The 8,471-nt window shown below is 33.5% G+C and overlaps 1 long non-coding RNA gene across 1 annotated transcript; it reads left to right on the forward strand.

The window, feature by feature from the left end:
• The first annotated feature begins 1,629 nt into the window (after window positions 1–1,629).
• LOC108968087 lies at window positions 1,630–4,694 on the forward strand. The gene is made up of 3 exons (XR_001993307.1): window positions 1,630–1,736; window positions 1,850–2,057; window positions 4,406–4,694. It is a non-coding gene; the product is annotated as an uncharacterized LOC108968087 (long non-coding RNA).
• Window positions 4,695–8,471: the final 3,777 nt, after the last annotated feature.

Consider the following 8,471-nt stretch of genomic DNA (forward strand, 5'->3'; position numbering starts at 1 on the left):
TGCCTCTGTAAAATTTAAAGTTTGCCACCCCATTAAAGTTAAATAACAGCAAATGTGGTAGAAATGGTGGCATCCTGCAATAATAATAACAACAGAAAATGACCACCGAATTGAGGCTTTTGGTTTGTTCAAGCTTCATTTTAGTTATTAGGCAAATTTTCGAAAAGTTTTCCTGTAAAAAAATTTAAGTTATATGCAGAACATGGTAAAGCGTTTGTTTAACCAGCCATACACATCAATAAGCCATTAGCGGCCATAAACTAAATATAAGAAGTTATTCAAACTCTTGCAATTTAGCTGCACTTAAACATTTCAAAGCTACTTTTTATTCAGCAGTATGCCCGTATTTGTACTCCGAATTTCAATACCTACTATGCCACATTTTATGTCTTATTACTATTTATTTCTTTTTTGTTCATTTTTTCAAACTCTTTCGATCACGTTAAAATAGTGACATTACATTAAGCAAAAACGATCGAAGAAACCGGTTCGAGAATCTTTATTTTGCATTAAGGTAGTGGGAAACATTATTGAATTTTGAATACGTTTCATAGATTTTTTATTGATAAATATATGTGCTACATAATTTTATATTACAAATATTACGTTATTGCAACTTTGCAACTTTGCTTTGTCGAGCAGTTTAGAAGCAAATATTTGAAATCAAAGGGAGAATGAAACATCAATGTTTTCTTTTTAAGAACAAATAGCATTCGACTTAAAAATAAGATGTTTGGTATTACTTAACATACAGATTTTGCACTCAATTTAGTTGAAGATTGTGGTGTTGTTAAGAAATGGGACCTAACCTAGTACTGTTTTGATCCTATTATTATTCGTATTTTATTCCGATTCATATGAGACACTTATGTATAATTTTGCTGTGAAATAATATAACTAATCGTATATCCTAATCATTATGTAATTGTGAGATGGGTTAAATCAAAATTTTTCACGAATATCCCACGTAAGTTGTCTCAAAAATTTATTCAAACAACAATAAAAGTCTGATTCACTGATAATTTTTACACAATGTTTAATTTAGCAATAACCTGTGTGAAATATTTTTAAACAACTTTATATAATGAACAGACTTTTCTTCTCCTCCTTTTTTTTCAATAGAATTGTATCTGGAATTCAATTCAAACTCACCAATGTTAGATGTGTTAATATCGTTCTTTCAAACTTAAAAAAGTTTCAAATTTAGTTGAATTGGTCTGGAGCAAAATTTAAAAGTGTTTTGCAGACATTTTCAATTACTTACCACAAGTGTTCATTTAATTTGGTGATTTGTAAACAAATATGTCAAACAGGAATCACGTGGTCAAATACTAACCAAATAAAAGCTTTAGCAACACTTATCTCCTTCATTGAACACACCCAACAATGTAACAATTTAAATAAATACAGAAACCGTTGTGATTTACGTGAGTACCTGCCCGCGAAGGCCTAACCTCACGGTGCTTTCTGTTGTTAGAAGCTCCAAAGCAACAGTGACCAACACTTTCAACATACTTACTTATTTGGTCAGCAAATTTTCAGCAATATCCATAAACTTCCTTTCCGCCAACAAACTCACCTATACACTGATTATCACGTTTCAGATGGCTTCCAGAGTATCATATCGATCATACAGGTTAAGCAAATGATCAACTACAAGAATAGCATTGCCTTCAAACCGATGGGCGAACGCTGAAAATACTCGTATAGTGGCTGATAGCGGATGCATTAAAGAAGTAAGTAATATGAAGCGCACGCCGACAACTTTCCTGCAACATGTCAGTCATACTGATTTAATCTCGGTTTTTTTTTCGTTCTGTTCTCTCTCTTTTTCCCAACCGTAAAATAGATTACTGGGGACTAGGGCCCAATGCTGTATGGAAGCCTAACTTTATGGTGCTCTAAAATGTCATCAGTATAGTTGTACGCTGTACCTTGGAAGAACGTGCTGAGTTGCCATGCACTGTTCCTCTCGCCCGTTGACTTCGTATCGATTGCTTTAATATTGCTCTTTGCCACATAAATGCCGAACTGAGTGTGAGGTGTACAAACATCAGGTTGGTCTATGCAGTACCGGAAAATGTTGTTGTAGTTCTAAAATATTCGTATCTACACTCTTTGTCATTCTACTTGTACAATATTTGAGTATTCGAAAAAAAATATTTATAGCTTGCTTTCCGGTTTTCGTGACATTCATCAATTGATTAAGTAGTTATTAAATAGTTATAACAGAAAATTGGCTTTGAAAGACAAAACCCTCTATAGTTTATTCGAATACTTTGTAACTTGAATAGTAAACTTTTAAAAGAATAATACGTTTCGCGTATTGTCTAGGCTTTCAGTGATAGTTCAGAAAGGTCAGTGGTGCAAATAAAGATAATTTTACAGTTTTGTAACATTTTTTATTGTTTATAACACTTAAAACATATTGAAATACTAGATGTGTTTCAAAGTAAACAGGGCTTAAAAAAAACAGAATACAAGTTTTTTCGGCAAAATCAATTTATTTTATTCAAAATAGTCTCCTTCTGCTTCAATACAGCTTTTTGCACGGTCCAAAAGCAATGAGTGTTTCGCTCGTTGGCCTGTGCAAGCCTTTTGAATGGCCTCTTCGTCTGCATTAAGCTTACATTTCATGGACAAATTTATGTTCCCGAAAAGGAAGAAGTCGCGCGGTGCCATGTCAGGTGAATAAGGGGAGTGGTTAATGGTTAAAATGTGATTTTTGGTCAAATAATCGGCAACAAGCGTCAACCGATGAGACGGCGCATTATCGTGCAACACACTCCAACTTTCATCTTCGCGATATTCGGGATGAACACGTCGAATACAGCGCACCAAACGCTTCAAAATTGTAAAGTAAAATACCGCATTAACGTTAACATTAAAACAAATCAGTATTGTATTCGCTTTTGACTTCTTCATGCTTGATTTTTTTGGTTTCGGCTCATCCGGCGCTTTCCCTTCAGCACTCTGGCGTTTCGTTTCGGGATCATATTGGAAACACCACGTTTCGTAACCAGTCATAATATTGTAAAAGAAGTTTTTGTCCTTTTTGACCTCTTTAATGATGTCCTTCGAATGTTGGGTTCTGATCAATTTTGGGTCGTCACACCTTTCGTAAGCCCAAATATTCGGTCAAAATGCGATAAATTGTTGTTTTGGAAATGTTCAATTCCCTTTCCATGAATTTCAATGATAATTTCGGCAAATTTCGGCACAGTCGCGATGGAATTTCGGGTGATCACGGATTTTGATTGGCCCACATTTTGATCGTCATTTATGTCCTCACGACCACTTTGAATAGGCAATCATCACCATAAACTTGTATCATAAAACAAATTTAATGTTGGGTTTTTTTGAAGCCCATTTTCGCACCGATAACACAAACATACTGACACTTAAAGCGCAATAACTTCACTTCCAATTGATGAAATGTCACGCTGGACAATCGATAAAGATAGCAGATTTTAACGCACCAGTCGACATATAGATAGCGCACCAGGGGGCGCTAGATTCAAAAAGTCCTTTTTTACGAGTACTTTAGAACACACCTTGTAGATATGAAGAAGCTTTGAATATTTTACTTAAAAAATGGCTTCAAAATTGGACAATGTGCTTGGCGCGGGTCCCTAAAATATTTTATATATACATACGCCATACAGGTATATAACTTTTACGCTGACCTAAAATGCCATAATCATTATACAAAATCAGTAAAATACGTTCTCAAATTTTCATTGAGATAACTCAAATATTAGTTCATATATCCAGCATAGAATCACCAGGAAGTTCGAAAATCTTTATCAGGTTTATGAGGGCTCAGGGAAATATTGACCCGATTCCTCCCATTTTGGATACACATAATGACTATTGCAGGATGAAGATTCTATCTGAATTTCTATTGCATATTTCACACATTGACCGATGTTTTCGAACAAAAGTCTACTATACAAATTTTTACGTTTCTGACACATTTAGTTATTGATTTAGCGCGCTTTTAGTAATTTTGAACAATACCCTTGTATGGGGACTCGGTTTTTTTTTTTGTGCTAAAGATCTTGCATTCCACGTTTCTTCAAGATATCTAAATTTTTACTCAAGTTAGAGCTAGCTCGGACGCACAGGACAAGCAGTCAACCGGTTTTCAACTTTTCTCGTCACCCTGATCATTTATATATACTCGTATGTACATAATCTTATGTCTATCTTGATTAGTTTAATGTGATACGTACAACAGTTAGCTGAACAAAACTTTAGTACTTTGTAGCAACTGGTTTCTAAAGTATAATAATGTTATTTCTAACTGTTTGTTTCACAACATATGTAAAACTATTAATATTAGTATCTAATGTATCTACTTACATACTAAAAACCGTCATTATCTGCTTCTGTTATTTTACAGGCAAGGGTTTAATTGCTGTCATTGGCTCACCCGACAACAAATTGTCAAAAGCCTGCATTGTGTCCCCGCATTGGTTGGCGACTCCCGCTTGCATCATTGCGTTCGTTTACTTTGTCATTTACAATTTGATTTTGGTGTTACGTTGCACTATAAAGTAACAGCATATAAAGGAAGGAGAAGCGGCACCAGTGTGGCCGCTAACCCGAACACGGCAATACCAGCATTGATCCTTCTCAGGGATGGAACATTGGGAAAATATGTTTGAAATGTATGGGCACATCTTTGATTACAGAAGTTGTAGTTAATATAAATTGATTGAATTTAATTTAAATTAAAATGATTTTTGCAATAGAAGACGCCTATGTGTGAACTTACGTTGCAATGGAATGTTTGGAATCAGTAGACACAAAAACAAAAGCAATAAATGGTTCTTAGATGTTTGTTACCATTTAGTTATGATTATATACACATACATAATTTGTTGGTGATATTTTAATAAAAAAAAATAAGTAAGAACTATGGTAAGTTCGGGTATAACCAAACATTTTATACTCTCGTATCAAGCAACGATCGAAACCTAGGAAGTACATTGGTAAAATTTTATACTAACTATGGGAATATTGGTCTGAATCATCAATTTTACCAAGCGGATGTACTGTTCTTAGCATGAAACTATTTTTAATTTCATTAAGATTTCTTACATATAAAAATATTTATATCAGATAAATGGGGCCTAAGGACATATTGTCGTCACAAATATAGTCTTCCCGAATTTTAATACTAAAACTCACAGATCGACCGATATGTTCGGTAAAATATCAGCAAAATGCACTTATATCCGGAAATTTGGTGTCTGCATACGTAAAAATCTATAACCTAATTTCAACAACTGTACAAACATCTATGACGATGTATTCACTCTGGTTTGAGTTGTGTATTGAAGTTGAAATAATTAGCTGAATTTCAAAGTTTGGTTATTAGAGAAATGTGATTGTCAAAGGTATTCACATTATATGATTGGAATGGTTGGGTAACCACATACCAAATTGGGTTGGTTGGTCGATTAGTCGGATAGTTCTTGAGAAGCCCATAAAATAAGGTGACATTGTATTTATTTTGAAAATTCTTTATTTATTCTTCCAAATCAATTTCATCGCCTTCAACGTAATCCACATTAGATGTAGTACATTATGCCAACGGATTTTCCAATCTTCGAAACACTGGTTGTAGCGTAACTTTCCGGGATGGCCTTCAGTTTCGTCTTAGCTGCGGCTTGAATATCGTATAAAAACGATGTCCCCGGAGCGGTCTTTTGAGTTTGGTGAATAGCCAGAAGTCGCACGGCGCCAGATCAGGTGAATACGGTGGTTGCGGAGTTGAGTTTTTGGCGAAATGATTATTTAATGCAAATTCTTTGCTCAACAAATTTTGAAAACGAAAAACTAACTTTTAGCAGCTCACAAAACGATACGAATCTCAAACACTAATGAATATTTTGACATGAAATTTGACATAAATGTGACTGACAGTACTACCAAACAAAAAAAAAATAATTCCCCAAATCCTTGGACGCGCACAGTTTAAATTCAAATGTCACCTTATTTTTTCGGCACAGAGTATGCCACATAAAGGTGGGTAGTGGCCGTTGTCCAAACTTTACACTTGCTTTCATAAAACTCTTCCTCTTAATCTTAGTTTAGAAATTGAATGGTTCTGGCGCATTTATTCAGAGAGCTATGGCACTTCTAGTAGTTTTCAACATATACATAGAGTGGACGTGACAGTTCCGTGATTTTACCAATTTTCCCAGCGAAAAAGGTAAAAATACTTGTTAGCAAATTTGGTTGAGTTAGCTTTATAGGTTTGGAAGAAATGTACAATTTTAAAAAGTTTCTACAAGCAGGTGTCCTTTAAAACAGGCGTTCCGTGCAGTAAATTGCAGTTGTGTATCATAAAACAGTGCTTGTGGTAGTTATGACACTTTATATGTTTTTCTAATGTCTTATTACACTCTCAGAAGTACATTCTTTGTTCCCAAAGAATACGTTTAACAGTCTTAATCAAAATAGCTCAAATTTTGGAATCAACGGGTTTACGACTCGTCATTCTAATCGTATCATACCATAATCATGGTTTTCGTATCAGTTTTAGCTTGTAAATAAATTTATTAGATGTATATCTTATTTGTGTTTTAATTGCTTAGCAAACAATAGTCATTTACTCCTTTTAGATTTATGTAGCTGAAATGTGATAATATTTACTTGTAAATTTGATTGCTGTTTTTGCAAATAGAATGTTTCAATATTTTCGCTGGATGTGATTTCCAAAACTTTTATAACGTCCATATATGCATTAACAAATAGTATTCATTCATTCGTTTTTCATAAAAATACTTCATAGTGAAATGTCCTAAATGAGTGTGTCAAAATAACATTTTTGTTTCAAGCAATTATCATGCAAGAGTTTAATAATGCAACCAAAATGCTTTTGCAGTAAAAAAATTAAATTTTTGGTATACAGAATAGGAGCTGTGCGAAGGTAAAGACCGACTTCCTTATTTTTAACCGAGTGACGTTCTTGATGTCATCCAAATATAGATATTTAACTATACGCCATATAATATAACTTAATAAATTACCAAATTTGATTGTGACTCATTCAAGATTTCTTCAAATAATGAATGTTTAACTCTTTCGATATTTTTATATTCTGGCTACATGTTGCAACAAAGCTTTTTTCATCTTTGTATGCATCACCAAAAAATCACTAAAATATTTAAAAGTGTCCAAATAAAAAAAAATGTTCAAGTAACCAGATATCGAATATTTGCATCGAAGTTTCAATTGCAATTTTTTTATGGAAAATATCGGAAAATTTGTGAGATTCATTATATAAAATCTGTGAGAGTCCTTTTCTAATAACATTATGACTTCATGTTAGAAATGCGTTGAAACGGGTATATGATTTCTTAATACAGCCATATATATTTAAAAGAAAGATTTCCGAAGTACCAGTTGACTTTATACCGCATATATCGCCAGATGTGTGAATTATTTTAATAAAATTGAGGGAGCGTGTTTTCCACAATGTGCACCTTTGTGCCTAAAATGGATACAATCGGATGATGATTTTTCCCAGACTATAAGGCGTCTTAAAAATTGTATGCTCCTGAAGGTAGTTTCCTAGCTTTAATCATTTATTACCTGTTTAACATTGTTTGGTTACCTGATGTGAGTGGATTATGCAAGATATTAGTTCATTGGACCACTACTTAATGTCTGATATGAGTAAAACAATTAATATGTGTATGCGTGGTAGTCGTCACAATTTCACAATTCACGGACTGGTGGTTCTACAAAAAAAATTGTGTCTTCATTTGAGCTAATTGATTTAACAAAGCAACGACTCTTGATTCCATTGCAATTGCTCGCCACCAAACTTGTCCTCTACACAAGCAGAAGGGTACGGATTAATAATCATAAATTCTCTATGTCATGTGGAAATTCTGCAATCCTTTTAATCCGATCGGTTTGTCCCATAATATTTACGTTTTACTTAATTTTTCAAAATCGGACACAATTTCTTGCATTCTATACTTTTAACTTTTATATTTTCGCAAAATGTTGAAACAAAATATAACAATTTTGTTTCCTCAATCATTTAACACATATAAGCAATCGAAATAGATATTGTATACATATAACACGACATTATAGAGACGTTTTAGCAGGGTTTCCAATAAATTTTGTAATGACACGTCACACAACATCTTGGGGTTGCTATTTTTTTAATCAAAAAAAATATTGCGGATTAAAAATTAGAGATATGGTACAAAGAAATTTTTCTTGAGAAAGCGTTTTAAGATATTGTGGTTTCACTTTTTAATGTGGTTTGCTTAATTATTTCACTTTAACTGACTTACGTCAGAACAAGGTTTACAAATCAACTTTACAACGAAAATTAACATTCTCAACTAATAATCGGTCCACTGGGCGTACTATTCGCAATACCATCACCCATCTTGAGACCAAACTTTCATTGTTGAATAATATTCTACCGAACAGAT

This window comes from Bactrocera latifrons, unplaced genomic scaffold (genome assembly GCF_001853355.1).
Source record: "Bactrocera latifrons isolate USDA-ARS-PBARC rearing strain unplaced genomic scaffold, ASM185335v1 scaffold_102, whole genome shotgun sequence".
NCBI lineage: Eukaryota > Metazoa > Arthropoda > Insecta > Diptera > Tephritidae > Bactrocera > Bactrocera latifrons.